Source organism: Peromyscus eremicus, chromosome 1, assembly GCF_949786415.1.
Source record: "Peromyscus eremicus chromosome 1, PerEre_H2_v1, whole genome shotgun sequence".
In the NCBI taxonomy this organism is placed as follows: Eukaryota; Metazoa; Chordata; class Mammalia; order Rodentia; family Cricetidae; genus Peromyscus; species Peromyscus eremicus.
In genome coordinates this window covers 161,766,490-161,791,396 of record NC_081416.1, presented here as the reverse complement: position 1 = coordinate 161,791,396, position 24,907 = coordinate 161,766,490, and the positions used below count along the sequence as shown (strand labels likewise).

Here is a 24,907-nt window from a genome sequence, read left to right as displayed (position 1 = left end):
GGCCTCTGTGGGCACTCCACACATGTGTTCCACAGGAATTCAGGTGAACGACAAACAAACACACAAACACAAAATCAAGTATTAATGGGTGATTTCAAAGATGGATACAACTTGAAACTAACAGTAATCAAATGAAAACCTACTCAGGAAATTGGTCAATCTTGTATATTTTCACTTTAAGGTGGGTGCTTGATTGTGTATATATGGAATCCTGTATTTCATTTCATGAAATTTCAGGAGGAGCTCTGTCCCAGACTAGTAATAATTAAAGGGCTGGGGTGAAAGTTTCAAAATGGGAGGAAGTGTGGTGAGAACAGGATTGTGTTAACTATAACAGTATACACTATAGGAAACATACCAAGTTCAAAGACTTTTATTTTATTTAAAAATAAAAGTCAAGAATAATAATTTTATTACCACTACAGATATTAGCTAATTACTTTTACCTTAAATAACACTACCAGGGGACTTATATCATATGATGTATTTATGTAACATATATTACTACTTAGACAACATAAATGAATAACAGCAAAGGTACCAAGAAACCATCAAAACCCTCTATATATACTTACTCATAAATAAAATGTAACTGACTTTAGTTTCTCCAGTCACTTTTAGTGTCTTCAGATATTTACAAGTATAGAAACTATGTCTGACGATTTATATATTAAATCTAGATGTACATATTATTCACGTTAACTCAATATGTACCTACATATCTACATGTACATCCAAGTCTTATATCCAATGTATACATGTATATGTGTCTCTGTATCTCACCTTCTCTATGTTGAATAGTACTGTGTTTCAAAGTCTAGGGTAGCCCTTACATGACATAGTCAAAATATGTAGAAATTTCCATATCCTTCTGCCTCTGAAGGAAGAGCTGTGGTTTTCCCAGAGAGGTGTACTTGGCAGCATTCTCTCTCTCCCGTGGAGCCTGCCTCTTCATGGCCTCCCTCTCTGGTCTCTGCTCTTCTGTGATGGGCTGTGAGATGACTGGCCCTGGAATGTCAACTTTCCTCCATGGAATTGGTTGGTGGCTGAAGTCTTGCAGCAGATTTTGGATTTGAGGTTTGTGAGGTGATGGGGCCTTGTTCTTGTCAGTAGAAATAAGCTCCCTCTGTAGTGAAGTGTGAGATGATGCCCTGTAGGGTCCAGGCCTAGAGGCAGCTCGCTGAGGCCCAGGGCAAGACTGGATGGGGTTGGTTATGTTAGCTCGTGTGGCACTGGTAGCAATAGGCAGAGCTGGCTTGTCAGAGGCCATCAAAGAAGTGCTGGCAGGAGCTGGTTTAGATGGCTTGAGTGTGGTAGGCTGAGCCGAGTGGGAATGAGGCCTCACAGGGTATACTGCGGGGGGCTGGGGGTCCTGCATGAAGCCAGGGAGAGAGACTTTCTAGAAACCAGTCTGGCTTGCGGCTTGTCCAGGGCCGGAAAAGGCAGAGGCACTAACTTGACCTTCCCAGGTGGGGGCAGCTCATACTGGGATGCAGATGGACACTCCCTGTGGACATTGTTCCCTGGTCTCTGAGCATTGCTCGGGGTTTTACCAGGGCCCTGGCCATCACATGGCACATCCAGAAGGGATGAGGTGGCTGGGCATGTTCTAAGATCTTTGTTGCTGCTGAGGTTCAGCCAAGCCCGGGAGGAGGAGATGCCAGTTTTCTTCTCACTCTTCTTTCCAGTGGGTGAAAGACTTGCACGGATTCTAGCATGTGCATGCCGAGGTGAGTTCGAGGCTTTTTAAAGCTGTTGTGGCTGAGCTCGGGTGGATTCCTCTTCCTCTGGTTCTTTGGCTTGGTGGTGTTTACTTCTGCTTTGACTCTGTTCCTTGACTGTTTAAGCTCCTCTGTTTTCGTGGAGTTGTTTTTTCTAGTTCTCTTGGTCTTATCTTGTCCCTCATCCCTAGCTCTGCTGGGCATCCTGGATGTGGCTTTCTGGGCTTTGCCCTCCATGTGCTTGGGCATGTTGTCAATAGCCCCTTCACTGGACCCAGCACTGCCCACAGCCTCCTCTCCCTCCACCAGGTCATTGAATGGATTCTGGCCTGAGAAGTTCGATCAAGCATCTCCAAGATTTTCTTGCCATTCTTTTTCACGTGGTCCAATTGCACACTGATGATGCTTTCCTGACCCTGATCCCTCATGATGTCTTTGGATTGGGTTGCTGTGGGATCTTGGAATTGGTTCATTTCAGTGAGGGAGTTGAAGAGTAGAGGAAGGTGAATATCTGCCACCTGTGTAGTCATGTCTGCAAAATCCATGCTGGAGCCCATCACACTCTGCAGCACCCCAGGCTCATCCTGACCAAGGCTGCTGCTTCCCAAGGTGGCATTGTCAGGAGAAAGCTTCTGTTTTAGGCTCCCTGAATCAGTGGAGTTCAGGGCCTGCTGCATGTTGGCATGTGCTAAAGGGAGAAGTGATGGGTCTTGGTTTTCTTTTATGCTCTCATAGGCATCCACAGGAGTTGATAGATCAGGTGTCATCAAATCCAAGTCGTTATTCTCTGTGTGTCCCAACCTTGGAGTAGGAGGCAAGGGCAGGAATTCCAAAAAAACTGTCAATGGGGGCAGTTAATGACCAGTCCCCATGGACAGGGGGTGTCTTCTGGACATCCTGGGTGCAGGCATTAAAGAGGTCTGGACTCTGCAGCAGACAGAGTGTCTGGCCTGAAGCTGTCAATCCCAGGGATGTCTCCATTTTCACCACTGAAAAAGAGTCAAGGAAGAAGTCAGTGCCTGGTAAGTGAGGTGCTCCCCACTTTTCAGTGCATCTCAGTAATCAGACGCCTACAGCAGGGAGGCATTCCTATGAGCTCTGTTTGAGTAGCACAGGGAGCATCTCTGTTGGGAGACTTGTGACCACTGTCTTATTTCTTGTAACCATGTGATATCATGTTTCTCAGATGTTTGTGTTTTCCTCGGTGTTTGTGTCTTGTGTGTATGCATAGTGATCATGGGGAGGTGACAGAATTCTCTTGGGGTGTGGTCCTCCCTTTCCTTTCCCATGTCTGTGTAAGAATGACCCTCATTTCCATGGAAATTTGCTGTCAGGCAGGTTGTCTGGTTTACAATTTTCAAGAACTTACCCTTGTCTTCCAACTCTTGGCATTACTCAAAGTTGCCTGACTTTCTAAATGTGTTCAGGTATCCAAACCCAGTTTCTCACTCCTGCAAGGCAAACATTTCTACAACCCTGGATTTCCTCCAGCTCCACATTTCACAGTCTTGTTTTAATGATATGAAAATTGGGTTAAGAAGGTGAAATGTTACGTTTGTGTGTCTGTGTGGTAGAGAACCTATCCTAATGATCATGCATGGACTTGGCTCACCTCTGAATAACCCTTTCAAAAAAAAGAAGAGAGAGAGACAGAGCCAATGAAAGTGAGAGAGAGCGAGAGAGCGAGAGAGCGAGAGTGAGAGAGAGAGAGAGAGAGAGAGAGAGAGAGAGAGAGAGAGAGAGAGAAGCTTTGCCCAACTTAGCAGTTGTACACTGGTACACCGAGTATACTGGACTCTCAACGCACTTATGCTTGTAAGAGAATGGCAGGGCCAGCACTTGGAATTTGCAAGTAATACTTCTTTTAGGACAGGTTTGGAGTTGCACTGCTCTAGAGTCAGAATTCAGCACAGAGAATATAAAGTTCTACCAAATAGAAATGCCTTGGTGTCCTCTATAGCACTGAGCAACAGATTAGGAAGTAGGTGATTGACACAGCCATATCTGAATGGAATGACAGAAGTTATAAAGCCAGAACTGCTGCTTGACAAAGATCCAGCAAAGCTGAGCCACATGATGGCTGCCATGCCACCTTTGGTTTTCACCTGTGACACTTTTAATGGGGCACTTTTAATATTTGTACAATTTGGGTATGTTGTATCGATGGAAAATTCCTTATGAATCATTTCTGCCTTCTCCCAGGCATGCTGCTTCTAAACTTACCCAGTAAAGTCCAGAACATACTGTTCCCCCCACATACACTTTGAGGGAGATATCCTTATCTACTTGAAGGTCTTCTTTACGCCTTGGATGTTGTGACACATAAAGAAGCCAGAGGTTTCTTCAAGAGGCTATTAGATATTCTTGAAACATCTGTCCCTGTACTTACACAGGGACAAGCTATTCAAAACAAAGTAAAATTTAAAAGGTCAACAAGATTTGGTGGGCTAGAGGAATTGTCCAGAGTTCAGATTACAAGGCTCTTCCCACTGTACAATCTGACAATTACATGACATACAACTCTGCCCTACATAGAGACATATTGATAAGTAAAGTATGTAGTGGAAAGACGATGAAAGTATGAGTGGTTACAACCTCCCTGTCTTAGAATTTAGCTCATGTAGAGCCAACATAATGTCACATGACCGAGGAACAACAGAATGCCAGGATTAAACATATAGACAAATTCTATAAAGAGATAAATGTGAACATTGAATTATGTCAGAATTTGAATAATAACTGCAGCATCTTTAGCCTAAGGATTTCTCCTGGGTACTCTGACCACTAAGAGTTAATAATACATTGCTTGGGACATGACAAAATGCCCAGGATGGTTGAGGATTTTGTTTTGGTCTAGTGTCCTTGAAGTAACCAAAGCAACAGGCCTGAGCACAGACTATCATATGCCTCTAGATTATTAAAAATAGGGCTATGGGGCTAATGAGTGAGAATGATTAATCTGTTTATTAATGATGTCAAAACTTGAGGGAAAATGATTGGAAATAATAACTCTGTTTGGTCATATTTTACAAATGATGACTAAAATATGAGCAAAAGGAAGTGTCCAAAACCAAAAATGATATGATCCATGTTTTGGAACATCATGAATGTCTGCTAAGTAAATTCTGTATAAATAAAGAAAAACACTCTGGCTGCTAGTTAGTCAGGCTACAAGATTCTCCCAACCACCATGGCCTGGCTCACTTCCTTCACCACTGACTCCTTACATTCTCTGCAGAACCCATCCACTGCCAAGGAAGGCTTCCCACAGGTGATTGCTGTGTAACGGTGCATGGGACTGATTAAGTAGGTCAGTGACGTGTGTCTGTCGTGGTGTCCTTGGACATGTCTTAATGGAGGATGGGTGCCACTCATTGCCCTGCATTGTCAGTCATTATAGAGACTGAAGATGGGGATGGTGAGCCAGGCCAAGGCTGAGCTCTCAGGACTCCCATCCTTTCTCCCTGAGGACATCCACTGCTGAAAGGTGGAGCTGTGTCTGCTTTGAGTACTGATCTCACTCCTCCTCTCCTGGCTTTTCTTGAAGACGGGTGTCTGGCATGTGTTGAGCAGGTGTGGGATGGTAGATGGCAGAGGTGGAGAAGGGTGTTTGGACATTCGTTGGCTGAATCTCCTTTGGCATCATCACCATCCCTGGTTGCAGGGCAGAGGACTGATCCCCAGAATAGGACACAGAGCTACAGGCCTGCAGGCACTGCCTGAGTCCTCCAGCCATCAGAGGACCGAGGCTGTTGAGGTCATTTGATAGAGGTAGCTGCCCACCTGGTAGGAAGGTGCCAGGCTGTATCCTTGATTAGGTAACTGTGGTGCTGTGGCCTGAACAAGGCTGGCAGATAGTGTTGGATAGGAGAGGCCTAAGGCAATGGGATCTAAAATATTATCACCCTGGGCTGTCATAGACAAGGAGGAGAATGTGGTATTCTGGTCAATGACAGTTACAGTGAAGTCCTGGAGTGCAGCTCCCCTCCTGTCAGTGCTTCCCGTGGGATCCCACTAAGAACACCTGGATAGGAGAGTGCTGAGGCAGAGCTCTGGCCCTGGTCAGTCAATGCAGTCACCATGGTTGTGCCAGCTGGTAAGTAGGGGTAGGCACTGTCCATGAGCTGCTGGGAACAAGTGCTGGAGTCTGATGGCAGGAGCCATGCTGAACTCACAGCTGGGTGGAGACTCTGAAGAAGTTGCACACACTTCCTGCTAAGGGCGTAGCATTCCTCAGCACAGGCACAGAGGGCTGCAGAGCACATTCTGTCCCAAAGAAATGTGCACTTTGGAAATTTTCTGTAGGAAGCAAGAGGAAAATGGGAAGAACAGTGAGATGGAATCTGTGTGGCTTCCCGTGAGGAGCTTTGTTATCTGCAGTTTGTCCTGTCTGGGAGAGTCTGAGACCTATTTTCCCTTACATATCCCAAACCAGTGATTCAGAATGATTCTTGGTAATGAATATGATGACACTCATTTGATGATCTGCCTGTTCTTCCTGTGTGGGCATGCACTTCCTAGTTGATCCATGTTGACCCTTGCTCTGACTAGACAACACCCTTCTTTGCCCTGCTTTGTCTTCTTCTGATACCTGCTGTGGTACTGCCTCACACCTGTGTCCCAGAACAAAAGTGTTTAAAGTAGGAGAACCTTAGACAGCTTCTCATGCCTGTGCCTTTGTCCTGTTCTGTGCAGAGCTTCCTCTATGCAGAGAGAGAGATTCTCCCTAGATCAGTCTGACCTTGAAATCACACAGACTGGCCTGCCTCTGCACCAGAGTGCTGGCATTGTAGGTTCTTTTCATGTCCTCCAGGCTTGGCTCTACTCTGAGCTTTCTTAATGAAATGATGTATCAGGAATTTCATAGATAAGAACTGTATTTAGCTAAGATCCCCTTGGTCATCTAGCTCCTTCTGTTCCCCACTACTTTTTGTGTAAGTCATTACCTCTTCCTTTTTTTATATAACAATTCAGCTCATATACATATATGACTACATGAATACAACCTGCTGATAACATTTCATGTTGATTGCCTGTGTTTCATGTGATGTCTTGCGACTACAAATGTATTGTGGAGTTCATCTCTGAATAAGGTTATTTCTTAATTTAATAGTTGGTTAAATTTATTCTTCAATGAACACTTCCATAGTAATTGTTAATTTCTTGTAACTCTCCTAGTTGGGAATCCTTGTGAGAATTCTTGCACACACTGGTGTATCAGTTCTTGTCCAGAGAACAACTGACTGTGGAGTACCCAGCCCATTTTGATAACATCCAACACAAGCAGTGTTCAAAAAAATGTGGAGGATGATGTGGAAGATGGGCTGGATAGAGTGTAAGAGCCAGGGATCACAGCTGGATATTGTTTTCTATATGTGACAGGAAACGGTTACCTAGACTAATCTCAACAATGTGGCTGCATAATAATGGGTGGGGATGTGACATTGTCTTGTGCCTTTTTATATAATCTGTGGTTATCTGTAACATTCAGTTCCAAACTGCCTTTGTGTACATCAGGGTCATCTCTGCAGTTTGTCTTCTTTTATTTCCATATTTTCTAACCCCAGTAAGAACCAAATCTAAATGTGACATTCAATTCCAGGTAACTCTATCAGCATCAATGGTATCCCCACTAAACCAAGATTTAAATTATAGTAAAAATAAGTGGAGAAGTGATCAAAAGAAATGTTTTAAGTTTCTTTCCTTACTTGCCATGGTTGGAGGGAGAGTATCAGCAATCCACAGTACAATTGAGCAAGAGAATTGGTTGTCCTTGTCTGATCAGCTGACCTGAGTGGCAAGTGTGTCCAGTATCAGACAGCACTTACTGGTCACTGGTCACAGGTGACCTGTAATGATCCAAATTTGTTTACAGGCATTACCATGGCAACCCCTAGAACCTACCAGGTGATGGTAGAGTTGGAGGGAGAATGATGTCATAAACAGGGCAGCAGCCAATGTGAAGGTCGGATTCTGAGCTAACAGATGGGATTGGTTAAAGAAAATGCCAGGAATCCAACAGTAGCCACAGAGGCTGAGGTGTGGGCTAGTGAAAGGAGGCAATCTTGGCATAGAAATCCCCCTTTCATGTGGTTTAGTCCAGAGTATTGGCAGAGCTTCTTATAAGGTTTTTTCGATGAAGCTGTGTCTATTGTTCCCATGAGGTGTCACCTTCCAGCATAGAGAGTCCCATCATCATACACTGTACATACAGTCAGTAGCCTTGGGCAAGAAAGAGAGGAACACCTTCGTGAAGGAAACGTGGGTGTGAAACCGTTTCACTTGATCTGATTTATGAGCTGTCATCCTCTGTCCATGACCCAAGGAAGAGATCAAAGGGCTCCCTTCTGACTGGGTAGAAGAACAGGGTATTGATGCACCTTTGATGATCAACTCCAAGAATCTTCTATTTGGGTTTCTTCTCCTAGAGGCCTTCCTTGGTCTGTGTTGACCCAGGCAAGACTCACATCTCCCTTCTCTGCTTTTCATCCCTTTTTGGTAGGCTTTGATTCTTGGACTAGGGTGAACCTGTATCCTTAATGTGGTGGGAAGTATCATGGTGAACTTCCAGAAGCAATGGTCTTCTGTTCATCGTGAAGATGCTTGTAATTGGAGGCTGGTGGTTGTAGCAAGCACTTGAGGGGTAACCCCTGTTGTTTGGGTGCTCATCTTGTATCTCACTCTGGTCTCAGACTCATGGGCATTCTTTGTATCTTGCCTCCCTTCTTATAGTTTGAGGTTGTTAGTCATTGAGTCTGGCTGCCTTCTCTCTTCATCCACAAGTATAATGAGTGCGACAGTTACTGAATCTTCTTCCTTCTGGCAACAGTCTCTGCAGAATCCTGGGGTTCTAGCATTCTCTGCCATGCTTTTTTATGAGAAAAGGCTAAATAGAGATGGAACACCTGGAGCAGGAAGGCATTTGTTGGTATGTGGTGGTGGGTTACATGAAAATGCAATGTAGGTGTTTTTGTAAGTGTTGCAGCTTGTTGGAATGGGATCCTGGCAGTTGAGAGCCAAGCAATAGCACAAAGTCAATTTAAGCTAGCAGCTTACATCTGTTCCAGTTAAAGCTTTCCCCAATGCAACCACTCTGCTTTGTTAGGGGAAGGTTTCCACAGCAAAAGTTACAGCTCTGCTCTGCTCTGCTCCACTATGGCTAGTGTTCCCTCTCTGCTCTGCTCCCTTCTGACAAAAGAAGGTCTCACCCAAATCTCATTCAAGAGATTTATTAGAGGGGAGGAATCCAGGAAGGTTGCTTCCTCTAACAGAGTGGAAAAAGGCACTTCCCAACTGAATGTGTTCAGGGCTTATGTAGTAGAGGTTCTTAGTGGGGGAGCTTTTCAGGGTGAGAATTGCTCAGATTCCAGTCCCTGAGTTTGGACAAACTCAGAGATTTGTTACATTTTGTGCTCAGGGATTGGTTGGTTTTCTTCCTAAGGGATTGGTTGGTTTTTTGTGTTGAGTGTGTCAGGGGCAGATTGTGTTTCTTTGACTCTGGTTTCAGGTCCCGAGTGTGTTTTTATTCACTGGCCATTTTTAACCTTTTGGCTCTGGTTTCAGGGCTATGGTCTGTTTCTTTTATTGTCCCTTTTTAAGCTTTTGGCTCTTCTTTCAGAGCCATGGTTTCAGGGTCACTGTGTGTTTCTTTGGCTGGCTCTTTTATCCTACAATTTCCCTTTATATTTGAAAAAAAAAAAAAAGAACAACATATTTCCCATCTCAGTGTATCTTCACAGATAGGAATGCAAAATTTTGATGAAATATGGGGAAATCTTGTGTATTTCCTCATTTTGATTTAGATTGTTATCATTTTTGGTCATTCACTGGAGGGTTCATAGACTGTCTTATGGCATGGGTGTAGTGTGCATTTATATACATTTCTTACTCTAACTGCCTCAACAAGCACTACTATGACAGTGTCTGTCAGTCCTCATTGAAAATGACCCTGGGGCCTGTTTAGCTCTCCTCCTGCGTTCACATGAGCTGTCAGCACTCTCCCTTGGGACCTCTTTTACACTGAGCTAGTGCCATATCTAGCAGCTACACGCCCAGCTCAGTAGACCTGTTCCTCCATGCAGATTGTTTCATGTTTTGTAGTGCTTGGCAAAACTCTGCCATAAGACTGTCCTTTTTCATGGGCCAGCAGGCTGCCTTTGTCTTTCACCCTTGCAGTTTCCTTCATGACTGACCACTTGTCAGATCATGTGACACATTCCAAGTGGCAATGACTGAAATTTGAGAGGTTCATCCAGGCTTCTGGTTGTAAATCCATCAGAAAAAAGTGTCCTCTTGTAGCAGCTTAGAACCAAATAAGTAGAACATGACGGGGCCTGTGTTATTTGAATTCTGACAGTGGAGAGAAAATGAAAGGTTGATAAGTAGATAGATAGAACTGTGTTCAGTGTTTAATTCTCATAATTTCTGTGTTTTTTACTTTTTAGTATTTGCATATTATTTTTCTTTCAGTGTAAACATGAATTATTTCCTCTAACCACATATACCGAACTTAGTTACCACACTCCTTTCAATTATTTTCCAAGTCCTCATTTCTCAGTACATACTACCTTTCTCTCCCTCTTTACAAAAGAAAAAGCTTTCAAGAGATAACAAACAAATATGATAAAATATTTTTCAGAACAGCATCTCCAAGAAAAGTAAATGTAAGTTAAATAACTTGAAAGATGGCATCCTGTATGTGTGGGAAAATGGCACTCTCTGAAGAAAGATGCCTGCTAAATGCTAAGTAACAGAGGTAGGGTTAAACCTCAGGAGATGTTGGCTAAGAAGGTCCTTAGTACCTCCTAAAATATGAAAGTTATTGTGATCCTGTTGTAAGTTATGAGCACGAAGTAGAAAAGGGCCAAATTGAATGATTTCCAGAATATGAGAAGTTCAGACATGCCTGGAGCTGGAATCCCCTTTCTGATAGCCAGCTGGGTGGCTTTCATAGACCAAGCAGGCTCTTCCATCATTTTGGGGGAGAATGGTCAGGAATTGTGCTATTAGGTTGTTGGATGGCTCTTCCACATATTAAAATGTCAAGAGAGAATTATACACTGGTAAGGAGAAGGCACAGTTGTTAGATATATTTGTAACAACTCTCCAATTTGTTATTTGTACACATGCACAGAAGGGAATTCTTATCTTGTACTGCAATCCACCATAAAATGTTCTGTGACTGAGTAGTTCCTATGTCCCAGAGGTAAGACAACTGCTATTGTTTTGTTGAATGGAATGGTTGGGTCTCTACATTTCCCTTCTAAACCTTTGCAATTGTGCAGGAGATTAATGTAGTTGCAGATGTAACAGTTACAGTCTGCTTCCTTGCTGTCCATCCTTTGGCATTTGTTTCTGTTGCTGTTGGAGAGAGTTGTCATTGTTTCAGCTGCTGAGTCTCAGTGGCTGCTGTTGTGGTGAGATGGCAGGCTGGTACTCAGAAATGGATCATGCACAAAGCAGTCCATCCAAAGCTCAGGGATTGTCCTACAAGTAGTCCAATCAAATTGAGAACTAGAGCAGTGGGGTATAATAGTGTAGCATGGCTTTTTATTCCAAAATCAAGTGAACATCCCATTGTGATATGTTAGCAGTGATTACCTTGGATGGATGGATACCTTAGAAAGTAATTGAACAGAAATTTGCAGTGATAGACAGGTCTGTGTCTGTGAAGCTTAACTGTACATAGTAGATTGAGCCATGCAGATTCATGAAAACTTGACTTGTCATTCTAGATGTTACTTGCATTTGACTATCAGGCCCATTGAAAAATGGTCTTTCTGATGCTAGAGAGTAAGAAGTGGAGAGTTTACTGAAAGTAGGGGGCTTCCAAGTATTGCTTCCACAGGAAACACCAATAAGTTGGTGGGTATAATGTGAAGTATTCTACCCTCTCTCTATTTCAGTATGGGGTCACTTCAAACACCATCACTATGTCTATATCATTTCCCATTGATACTACTCCAAGGAATTGAACATGTTATTGCTTTGCACATCAGTACATATCACAGCATTTTTCAGGAATATCTATAATAGCTGATCTTGCTTTCCAATAAGAGAGCAATGGAGAAGGAATATGTGATGTCTACACACAACAGAACCATTTCAGCTAAAGTGATGAATTCAGTCAAGGTGATTGCAGGAGAGTTCTTGTAACTCGTGATAATCATATTATACCATATGTATCCAGTCCCAGACAAATATCTCCTGATGCTGTCTGTATATATGGATCCTAATTTACACATATCTCCATGGTTCCATTCATGACTTGGGAGGCAATGCTGTCAAGCAGTTGTCAATGTCTAAGATTTTTGGTGACAGTTAAGGAAAGTTACTGGGCTCAGTATACAATATACAGTTTTAAAAGAATATGTTCAATGAAAAGTACAATGAGAACTAATGTTATTGAGAAGGATTCAATACAAGTACAGCACTATATGAATTGCTTTAATATGAAAATGCTGCCTGAGCTTTGTTTAATAAGAATTATTCTACAAGACCCTTAGTTTGAAAACATCAAGAATAAAGTAATAATATCAAGGTTAGAAGATAGCTATTCAAATGCATTTCTATTGCTCCTAAGATGTAAAGTGAAGCACAGTAGTCTCATGGCAGTGCTTAAATCTGTAATTAAAGCCACACAAAGACAGCATAACACCAGAGGCCTCCTTAAGCCATTGCTTTTCATTATTCTGTTGTACCCAAATTTGTCCCTGTGAGGATCATCGTATACAGGTAGTAGGATTTTTTCATGGTGGGTTTGTTAATATTTTCTACATGGATGACTTTGGAAATAGCTCTCTTTAGAATGAACAATTTTGGTCCCACATAGTAGTTAGATATTGTGAAGACAGATACACCATATGTGGTGATGTTTTATTTGTATGTTAATATATAAAGCATGCCTGGAGATCAAGGGTAAAATGGCCAGCCACTTTTAAGTAAACATAGAAGTGATGCAGTGGTAGCACACGCTCTTAATTCGATCATGTGGCATAGGGTCTCTGTGTGTTCAAGGACACACTAGGAAACAGCCAAGCATGGTGACACACGCATTTAATTCCAGTACCAACCACAGAGACCTGGTGGTCTGTAGAGACAGGCATTGACAAGAAAGTGAGGTAGCTGGGCTAAGAGCCAATGAGAGGGCAGTATAGCAAGGAAATAAAGGCATGGGTAAGACAGGAAGTAGCTCACTTTTGGTAGGTGCAGGACTGGAGAGGTAAAGTTGGTGGCTCTCTCTATTTCTCTGATCTCTAAGGCTTTCACCCCTATATTTGGCTCTGTGTTTCTTATTTAATAAGACCATTTAGAAATTCATGTACAATTGGTGCTCACATGGCAAGAATTCATTAAAAAACCCATTGATGGCCTTATAGGCCAGGGTTTACAGGCCTCCTGGCTTGGCCAGAGCTACATGAGATCTGGCTAAATGAGCTGGAGCTACTTGCAGCCAGATCTCCTACTCATGTTGCTGGAGCTGCAAGGTTGCAGAGCTGCAAGCAGCTGGACTGCTTGTGTGTTTACAGAGCCGCTGGTTCAGGCCAGAGCACGTGGCTGGACTTTTTATTTAGTTTTTAGCTTTTAGGAGGTGCTTTCTCTCTCTTTCTCTCTGTCTCTCTGTCTTTATCTCTGTCTCTCTGACTCTCTGTCTCTCTGTCTCTCTCTGTCTCTCTGTCTCTCTGTCTCTGTCTCTGTCTCTGTCTCTCTCTCTCTCTCTCTCTCTCTGTCTTTCTGATTCCCATTTTGGACTGCCACCATGCTTGGTAGCTGCTTTGAAAGTCCCTTGGACTTCTACTGTTCTATGCAGACTTGGTAAGTCAATTAAGATATCAGATATCTTAAAGGGAGAAACTAGTTAAAAGAGAACATTTTTTTCCATATTAAAAAATAGGAAATATTTTTCAATAAAAGGAAATTAGTCTTTGTTTGATAATTCATTAGACAGTCTGAAAACTGTACAGTTAAATGAGAGGATAATTAATGTTGATAGGATGTAGGAAACATCAGTTACAACTATTATTTGTTTAATTATCCTTATTTTAGTATTAAAAGGATTGGTGAAGTTAAGTGCCAAGACAAAAGCTTGAGGAAAAAAAAGGTTAAAATGAATTATAGAGAAATTCAGACCCAGGCAGAAGACTTTAAAGGTGAAATTATTTCAGGAATGCATTATATGGTTACAGAGAGACAGCCTCTTTTCAAACAATCAAACTTAATTCATCTGGTAGCCTTATAGGAACTACCTGCTCAAGGGCATGTACAAGCTAATTGGACTCCAGTGGAAATGTTAGATTTAAGGAGATTTAAAGAAGCTATAGTATCCTATGGAATGCATTCTCCATTTGTAAAGTAAATGTTAAACTCGTGGTCAACTTGTAATAGGATTATTCCTCAGGACTGGAAAGAGTTGGTAACAGATGTTCTAGAATCCAGAGCACAATTACAGTGGTGACAATGGCTTAAGGAGGAGGCTAAGGCAATAGACACCATGTAGAAGTAGAGGTGTGGACATTGCCCAGGATCAAAGACAATGTTCATATGATAATCAAACCTTAATTCTATGCCACATGGCAGCCATGAATGCATGGGACAGAATTGAGGAAGCAGGAAAAAAATTGAAAATTTAAGTAAAATGGTTCAAAGTCATTATAATTCAGTTCAAAAATGGAATTGTATAATATTCTTTGATATTAACGGATTTTTCAGAACCTCTCAACATAGTTACAAACTCTCAGTATGCTGAAAGAGTGGTATTATATATTGAGACTGCAGAATTTATCCCTGATGAGTCAGAATTAACTTCACTACTTATTCAGTTACAAGATATAATCAGGAATAGGAGCATCCCTTATATATAACTCACATCTGATCCCATATGGGTCTGCCAGGCCCTCTAGCACAAGGTAATGACAAGATTGATAAATTATTGATAGGAAATGTGCTGGAGGCTTCAGAATTTCATAAAAAACATCATGTCAGTAGTAAAGATTTAAAAAAGAATTTTTCCATAACATGGCAACAAGCTAAGGATATTGTAAGGAAATGTCCTAATTTTTCCATTTTTTAACCAGACTCTGCTACCAGCTGGATGTAACTCAAAGGGTACTCAGAGGAATGAAATCTGGCAGATGGATGTGTTTCACTTTGCAGAATTTGGAAAACTAAAATATGTATACTATACCATTGATACTTATTCAGGATTTCAGTGCGGAAATGCTTTTGGTTCTGAAAATGCTGAACCTGTAATCATGCATTTGCTAGAAGTTATGGCCATCATGGGTATACCTGCACAAATTAAAACTGACCGTGTTCCAGCATATGTCTCTCGTAAAATGAAACTTTTTTTGCTTATTACAATATAAAGCATATTACAGTTATACCACATAATCCTACAGGCCAAGCAGTTTTAGAAAGATCAAATAGAACTCTAAAGGATATGCTAAATAAACAGAAAGGGGTAACAGCCCCCCCAGAAATAGATTACATAATGCTCTATTAACTTTGAATTTTCTCAGTGCTAATGAGAAAGGGACAATAGCTGCAGAGAGACATTGGATAATAGATAAAACTGCAGAATTAAATCAGCCTATATACTTTAAGGATGTGCTGACCTCAGAATGGAAACCAGGATATGTGTTATGTTGGGAACAAGGTTTTGCTTTTGTTTCTATAGGAAAAGATAAGCTGTGGATACCATCAAAATTGATATAGGTTCAATTTGAACAACAGAGACCCCTTAATTAGAAGAGGTGATAGTTCATCAACCAGCATGACCATCCAATTTAAACTAACTTATACCACTAACAAATGCCTTTTTATTTAATCAGATATAACTTGCCAAAAGGGAACCTCTCCAAAGTTAGGTTTGGGGAAGCGTTTTTTGTTTTTGTCTTTCAGGAGAATGAAGGCCAAGGAATCTGAAGAACCCTGGACAAATGAGACATTTGAAGAAAAAGGACAAATCATCTAGAAAAATGTCCCAAGAAAAAGAGTAATTTGGCCTGTTGGTGTATCACATGTAAAATTTCTTAAGTCTTCCTAAATGTTTGTTTCTGCTCTTCTCTACAGACCACTAACACAAATGGTCTTTTTGTAGTCCTAGTTCAATTAACAATTAAAGCTGGCTTTGAAGTTGGAGAATGGCTCTTTCCTTCTCTAAACCCACGTATGTTGTAAAAAGGAAAATGGAAAATCTCTTTGTCATGTCAGATGAAAGAGCCATCTTATGATATAGGATAGAAGAAAACCAAAAAATTAAGGAACTGGTTTTTTTTGCCACTAATCTCAATTCTTTGGTTCTATTTTGAGTCTTTAAACTTTTCTTAAGTTATGAATTTTATATCAAAATTTACAAGATTTACATATGTATATAACTTTGTCATGATATTATTGGTCATATAGAGTACTAACTAATTCTAGAAAAAGGCTTAATTTAGCTGCCTATACATGTTTTTGTGTTGGAGTCTCTATCAGTTTTCTGTAGGGAATCATGACCAGGCCTAACCTCGAATTTGAAGTCTCCAGAAAGATGATGGAGTCCCATAACAATGATTCCATATGGATGATAATAATACCACTAAGCTGACAAACATCACCCAAAGATCAGCTTTGGACTACAAACTGCTCAGAACAATTTTGAGATGGCTAGCTGAGATGATCCTGTTTCACAGACTACTTGAACAAGGACTTGAAATAAGCCCTGCACTTTGGCATTATGCCAAGACTGGACAACAAATGATATAGCTACCTCTCCTGGAACTTGACATTTAACCCAAAAATTTTCTTTTCAGAATCTTCTAAAGATGCTATCACCCACAAACTGCAGAAAGCAACTTTTTAGAGCACTATGCCCACATTCCCAAGAGGTGGGGCGGGTGGTTTTTGGTTTTTCAATGGGTTTTGGGTTTGGGGTAGTTGTCATTGTTTAGGAGGCTTGGTTACAAGTTGTTGTAGTTAATGGTCAGGAAAAGGGCTAAACAAAGGAGATTAGATTTAAGATTCTTGTTTGGAACAAAAGATGATATAGATAAGACGTAGATTATTGAATCTACTCTGAAAAAAAAAAGATATAGATGTGATAGAATAAAAGGAACATTATTGAATCTACTCTGAAAAAAACGAGAGGATATAGATATGATACAGTTAAAAAAGTAGATGATTGAATCTATTTTTAAAAGACAACTACTAGTTTTAAATACTTTACATTGGATTGAATTTTTATATATTGTATACAAATTATATATATTGAGATTGATACTGTTAGAAAATGCTGTATGTATATTGCTAATCTTGTTCAGGATATTGTACCTATACAGTTCATTTAACAATTTGCTAATCCTTGAAAGTTATTATTATCAACTATTAGGATATAGAGAAATGAGAATTAGTAGTTAGTCATTACAATTGAACTTGTCATCATATTAGGTGTTTTCAAGGTTAAGCAGAGATATATTTTAGATAGACAGGTCATCTTCAAATCTTTCAGAGATCTACAGAATATGGCATTTAAATGTTTTAATAACTTACAATTTTTTTATGATTATGAGACTTGTTGGGTTCTGGCAGCACCAGTCTACTTCAGAGAAGATATGGGCATTGAAGAAACTGCATATGGAGTTAACTTTCATTATGGCAAAAGTTAGCCACTGGGCAACAAAGTGCCCTCATATCAACTGCTGAGAGTATGCTATCCAAAATGGACCAAGAGGACACAAAGCAAAGAACTACCGATCCTTGCCAAAACAAGTGTGGTTGTGGCTTTAGCAACAGGCATCCTCTGATGCCAAGACTATATGGCACCATCGCTAAAGTGGCCTTTGCAATCTGGAAAAGGTACAGGGCCCCTTTCTAAGAAGGCAGCTCAACAGGCAATGGACCGATGTCTTCTGGTATGCAGTGGAACAGTAGCTGAAACAGTTATTCTTGAAAGAGTTACTAGGCTGATAGAGTCTAACCTCTCAATGGTAGACTGGCATTTAATAAAGGAGATGAAGCCACCCACAAGCCGAGAAGAATGGGATGCGGAGAAGAACAGGATGCCGAGATGAAGCCCTCCACAAGCTGAGAAGAATAAGCAGATAAATTCCAGAAACACCAGCAATTTCCAGGATTTAAAATCCTGAATCATGACAGGACACTGGTAGAATTCAGTTTTATCTGGTACATGGAATACTCATGCCGAATGTGAGGACGAGCTGTAGGCCTTGTGTATATCCTACTTCACAAATGAGTCTTTAAGATATGCTAAGCTTGCCGGGCGGTGGTGGCGCACACCTTTAATCCCAGCACTCGGGAGGCAGAGGCAGGCGGATCTCTGTGAGTTCGAGGCCAGCCTGGTCTCCAAAGCGAGTTCCAGGAAAGGCGCAAAGCTACACAGAGAAACCCTGTCTCGAAAAACCCAAAAAAAAAAAAAAAGATATGCTAAGCCTGTAGGCTGAAGATGATGCCCCAACATTGCGGAAAACCTCAGGTGACTGTCCAGACAGCTGGCAGTTTCTGTCAACTCATAATTTTCCAGAAGTTGCTTGTTTGCAATTCCTGTTTTACTCGGTAATATTATTTCCTTCTTGGTCTCTGAGGGAGTTGAAGATTTGATAGTCATAGTTACATTTTTCCTTGTTAAGAAATTTCAAAAAAAAAAAGAAACTCACTAAGAGGTGAAAAGTATATAAGTTCTAAGGAATATTACAGGACAGTTTTCTGTTGGTAATACAAGTTCAGGTAGAAAGTGAATTAGGTACATTTTGTACTCACAAAAAAATAGAGTAGATAATGTAATATTTTCTCTAAATTTGTCAAATTGCTGATGTATTTATTGCTTGTATATATTGTATATAGTTGTTCTTATTGTATATAGTTTTTCTTATATTATTTATAAATTTTATTCTTAATAAATAAAGCACTTTTAAGTAAACACAGCAATCAGGCAGTGGTAGCACATACCTTAATCCCGTCAAAAGGCAGACAGGGTCACTATGTGTTCAAGGATGCACTAGGGAACAGCCTAGTGTGGAGCCTTTAAACCCAGCACCAACCATAGAGACCTGGAGGTCTGTACAGACAGGCATTGACAAGGAAGTGAGGTAGCAGGGCTAAGAGCCAATGAGAAGACAGAACAGCAAGGCAATAAAGGTGAGGGTAAGAGAGAAAGTATCTCACTTTTGAAAGCTGCAGGGCTGGAGAGGTAAGGTTGGTGGCTATCACTATTTCCCTGATCTCTAAGGCTTTCACCCCTATATTTGGCTTTGTGTTTTTTATTTATTTAAGACCGTTTAGAAATTTGTTTACAACCATGAAACTCTATGAACAGGCTGAATACAATTCCTCAGTAAAATTCAGATGCCCTACTTTCTAGAAGTAGAAAAGCAATCATAACTTTACCACAAAAGCAGAAAATACCCAGGATAGCATGAGCACACCTCATTAGAGGTCAGTGCTTCACAGGTATTGTAGCAAGTACAGCCTACAACTGAAACAAGGCACATTGTCAGGAAAAGATTAATCCGAGTTAAGTTGCAGTTGTAAACACATGTGGTTTAGTCTCTTTGGATTTTAGGTATGTACCAAAATTGCACCCTGGAGTACACATGGCCTCTTCATCAAGACATGCATGGAAATGTTATTCACATGTACAGAAAGAATCTGGATTCCACCTGGCTTCTTGGAGCATTCCTTTAGTCTCAGCACTCTTGAGGCAGAAGAGGAGGAGGAGGCAGAAGTGGAGACAGAAGGGGAGGCAGAGGCTGAGATGGAGGTGAAGGCAGAGGGGGAGGCAGGCAGATCTTCATGAGTTCAATGTTGTGTGTACGATGTAGTCAGTTCTAGGACATGCTGGGCTATTGAGAGGGTCCCTGTCTCAAGAATCTAAAAGTGAGTTAACAAATAAATTATTTTGTTTAGTATATGTAACCCTGGAAAAAGATAATGACAAATGTCTCAGAGGCCAAAGTGTAACAAACTCTGATACTATTAGAGCACAGAGTAGCACAAAGAGTTGAAGGTTCAGGAGATGCCAGTTTTCTTCTCTCCCTTTTTCCACAGTGAGTGACAGACCTTCACAGACTCCAGCATGTGCAAGCCGAGGTGTGTTTGAGGCTTTTTAAAGTTATGATGGCTGAGATCAAGTGGATTCCACTTCCTGTTGTTGTGGAGGACAGTGGGCTTCTCTTCTGCCGTGACTGACTTAATGGCTTCAGCTCCTTCAGCTTTCATGGAGTTGATTTCTCTAGCTCTTTTTGGTCTCAACTTGCCCATGAACCCTAGGTCTACTGAGCCTACAGAGTGTGACCTTCTGAGCTTTCCCTCCATTTGCTTGTCTGTGTTGTCAATATCTCCTTCTGGCCACAGCACTACCCACAGCTTCTCTCCTTCCACAAGGTCCTGATACTGGATTCTGGCTAGAGATTCTCCATGAAGTAGATTAGAGCATCTCTCTTCCTTCATCCTCAACAGGTTTAAGGGTGTGCTGATGACACCTTATCTTTACTGGGCCTGATTGCTCCTGAAGACTATGGAGTCTTTGCATTAGGTGGCTGTGGGAACCTGGAATTGGTTTAGTTCAGAGAGGGAGTTAAGCAGTTGGGAATGTGAACTTCTGCCATCAGAGTAGTCATGTCTCCAAGTCTATGCTGGAGGCCAACACACTGTGCATGTCCCAGGCTCATCCTGACCATGACTGCTGCTTTCCCTGGTGGCATTGTCAGAAGCAAGCTTCTGCCCTAGGCTCCCAGCATCAGTGAAGTGCAAGGGATGCTGCATGTCCGGGTGTGCTAAACGGAGGAGAGATGGGTCTTGGTTTTCTTTCATGCACTCATAGGCATCCAGAGGCATTGACAGATTTGCTGCCATCTCATGCAGGTTGTCATTCTCTGTTCCAGGCATGGAGCTTGTGGCAATACCAGGAATTCTGAAGGTTGGGGACTGTTAATGACTTGTCCCCATCAATAGTTGGTGTCCTTGTCTGGGAATGCAGTCCCAGTAATGGAGCTTGTGACAATACAAGGAATTCTGAAGGTTGTAGTTGGAGTAGGTAATGTCTTGTCTCCATCAACAGGTGTTGTTCTCATCTGGTAATCCAGGGTGTAGGAGTAGCAGAGGTCTGTTTTGCAGCTGAGGGAGTCTCTGGCTTGATGTGTGGTTCCCAGGGAAGTCTCCCTTTGCACCACTGAAAAGCAGTCAAGGAAGAAGTCAGTCTCTGGTAAGTGGGATGTCCCCTCCTTTCAGTGCACATCTGTACTTAGGCCCCTACAATAGCTGGATGAAATTCTTAGGATCTCTGCCACAGCTGCAGATATTCAGAAACATCAGTCAAAGTTGAATTCCAGTTGTAAACACATTCAGTTAAGTCTCTTGGGATTTTGGGTAAGTACCAAAAATGCACCTTGGCTTACACATGTCCTCTTCATCCAATCATGCTTGGAAATCTGGATATTCATATAGACAGAAAGAAACTTGATTTCATTTAGTTTGTGCAAGCATTCTGTTAGTCTCAGCACTCTTCAGGCAGGGCCAGGGCCAGGGTCAGGGCAATTGCAAAGGCAGGTAGGCTGATGTTAGTCATTTCAAAGCTAGTCTGATCAACATACTTATGAGCATGCAAGGTTTTGGAGAGAAAACCTGTCTCAAGATACTAAAAGCAAATTAATAAGCAAATGAGTTATATTTCCTATGTGTCAAACTGTAAAATGAAATGTCAAATGCCTCAGAGGCTATAGTGTGAGTAACCCCGATATTATTACAGTACAAAGTATGTCAAAGTGTTGAATGTTCAGAGACAGGCCAGGATGGAGCAACACACCAGATACTTAAGAATTCCTGGTTGTAGTTAACAAATGGTTTGTCAGGGAAGTAAAGCATTTGTTACTAGAAAAAGAAGCAGATATTTGGGAGGGGGTCCTAGAGAACAGGAGGACATCTTTGCTATTGCTACCTCAGTAAGTGTATTAATATCTAGATTATATAGAATCAGATAAAATACATAAATCATAAGAAATCAGGCAACACAGGTAGTAAAGGACAAAGAAAAAGACATTCTACTTTGATATAATAAAAAGATAATAAGCACATTCAGATGTTCTGATTGAAGAGGAATCAGGGAAATACATAGTGATGGATGACACACCAAAACACACACACAAAATAAATTAAAGTATGAAAAGGATGATTTCAAAGATGGATACAACTTCAGACATACATTGTTATGAATGAATCCCTTCTCAGGAAGATGTTCAACCTTATATATTTTCTCTTTAATGTGTGTGCTTGATAGTGTATACATGGAGTCCTGTATTTCATTTAATGAAATTTTAGGAGGATATCTGTCCCAGACCAGTAATGATTAAAGGACTAGGGTAAGTGGTTCAAAATGGGAGGAAGTGTTGGAAGAACAGGAGTGTGTTCACTATACAGTATACACTATAGGAAACATACCAAGTTCCAAAACCAGTATAATGAAAATAAAAGTCAAGGAGAATAATTTTATAACGACAACAGGTTTTGACTAATTACTCTTACCTTAAATAACACTACCAGTGATTTATAGCATATGATGAATTTATGTAACACATATTTCTACTTTGGAAACATTAAAGAACAATAGCAAAGGTGTGAAGAAACAATCAAAGCCTTCTATATATACTTACTGATGTATGATATAACTGACTTAATTTCTTCAATCACTTTTAGTGTCTTCAAATATTTACAAGTATAGAAACTGTCTGACCATTTATATATAAATCCCTGGATCTACCAATTAATTTCCCTAACTCCATATGTACCTACTTATCTACACACTCACCAAGATTTTAATCCAACGTATACATGTATATCTATGTCTATATCTTACCTTGTCTGTGTTGAATAGCACTGTGTTCCAAAAACTAGGCTAGGACTTACATGACGTAGTCATAATATCTAGAAATTTCCATATCCTTCTGCCTCTGAAGGAAGAGCTGTGGTTTTCCCAGAGAGGTACTTGGCAGCATTCTCTCTCTCCCGTTGAGCCTGCCTCTTCATGGCCTCCCTCTCTGGTCTCTGCTCTTCTGTGATTGGCTGTGAGATGACTGGCCCTGGAATGTGGACTTTCCTCCATGGAATAGGTTGGTGGCTGAAGTCTTGTAGTAGATATTGGATTTGAGGTTTGGGGGTTGATGGGGCCTTGTTCTTGTTAGAAGAGTCAATCTCCCTCTGTAGTGAAGGGTGAGCTGATGCCCTGTAGGATACTGGCCTACAGACAGCTGGCTGAGGCCCAGGGCAAGACTGGATGGGGTTGGTTATGTTAGCTTGTGTGGCACTGGTAGCAATAGGCAGAACTGGCTTGTCAGAGGCCATCAAAGAAGTACTGGCAGGAGCTGGTTTAGATGGCTTGAGTTTGGAAGGCTGAGCTGAGTGGGAATGAGGCCTCACAGGGTATACTGCAGGGGGCCTGCGTGAAGCCAGGGAGAGAGTGTAGATGTAACCAACTGTCTTATTAAATAAGAAACACAGAGCCAATTCAGAGAAGAATGCCAAGAGGTCAGAACTAAGAGCCTTACCCTTCCTGCTTCAACCAAGAGAGCTCTCCGAAAAGGGGCCTACTTACTGTGTGTATGTCTTTAAATAGTCTTTCTGTTCTGCCTTCTCATTGGTTGTAAACCCAAACACATGACTGCCTTGTCACTGCCTGTGTGTACAGCCCTCCAGGTCCTCTATGGTATTGAGATTAAAAGCTTGTGTTTCCAATGTTGGCTGTATCCTTGAACACACAGAGTTCTACCTAGCTCTGTCTAACAATTGCTGGGATTAAAGGCTTGCGCCACCACCACCATGCTCTTGCTATGGCACTAATAGCTCTGACCCCTGGGCAACTTTATTTATTAATATACAATTAAAATCACATTTCAGTACAAATAAAATACCACTATAAGACAGGCTTTCTAGAAACCAGTCTGTCTTGCGGCTTCTCCAGGGCTGGAAAAGGCAGAGGTACTAACTTGACCTTCCCAGGTGGGGGCAGCTTATACTGGGATGGAGATGGACATTCTTTGTGGACTTTGCTCTCTCTAGTCTCTGAGCATTGCTGGGGGTTTTACCGGGGCCTCAGCCATCACATGGTACATCCAGAAGGGATGAGGTGGCTGGGCCTGTCCTGGGATCTTTGTTGCTGCTGAAGTTTAGTAGAGTCCGGGAGGAGGAGATGCCAGTTTTGTTATTACACTTCTTCCCCCGTGGGTGAAGGACCTGAGTGGATGCCAGCATGTACTTTCTGAGGTGAGTTTGAGGCTTTTTAAAGGTGTCATTGCTCAGCTCAGGTGGATTCCTCTTCCTCTTGGTCTTGGGGATGGTGGGGTTCTCTTGTGTCTTGACTCTCTGACTTGATGGCTCCAGCTGCTGTATTTTGCTGAAGTTGTTTTCTCTGGTCCTCTTGGTCCTGTCTTGCCCCTGCACCCTAGCTACCTTGGGCCTGCTGGGTACAGATTTCTGAGCTTTGCCCTCCAAGTGTTTGTTGTCCATGTTGTCAATATCCCCTTCACTGGCCCCAGCATTGGTTCTAGCCTCTGCTCCCTCCACCAGGTCCTGGTGCTGGATTTGCGCCTGAAGAGCTCCATGAAGCAGATGAGATACTTTCTGTTCTTTCTTGTTCACCTTTTATGAGTCCAGTGATGCTGGACCTTTCCTGGGCCTGATCCTTCCTGATGACTGTGGAGTCTTTGGAATGGATTGCTGTGGGATTTTCCCAGTGGTCTAGGTCAGTGAGGGAGTTTAAGATTTGGGGAAGGTGAATACCTGACAGCACTGTAGTCATGTCTTCCACGTCATGCTTGAGACCATGACACTCTACAAAGACCCAGGCTCTCCTAGACCAAGGCTGTTGCTTCCCAAGATGGCATTATCAGAATCTGGCTTCTACCTTAATCTCCCAGCATCAGTGTAGTTCAGGGGCTGCTGCATGTCAGAGTGTGCTAGAGGGAGGAGTGATGAGCCTTGGTTTTCTGTACTGCCCTCATAGGCATTCAGAGGCTTTGATTGCTCAGCAATCATTTCTTCTACATTGTTATTCTCTGTTTGTTCCAGGCTTGGAGCTGGAGGCAAGGCCAGGAATTCTGAAGGACTGTGAATAAGGGCAGTTAATGACATGTTCCCATCAACAGGTGGTATCTTCATCTGGGTATCCTGTGTTCAGGCATTTCAGAAGTCAGGACTCTGCA

At 41.7% G+C, this 24,907-nt stretch overlaps 1 pseudogene; it reads right to left on the bottom strand.

Annotated features, from left to right (window-relative positions):
• Window positions 1-362: 362 nt before the first annotated feature.
• On the bottom strand, window positions 363-7,590 carry LOC131922937 (uncharacterized protein C2orf78 homolog; annotated as a pseudogene).
• Window positions 7,591-24,907: the final 17,317 nt, after the last annotated feature.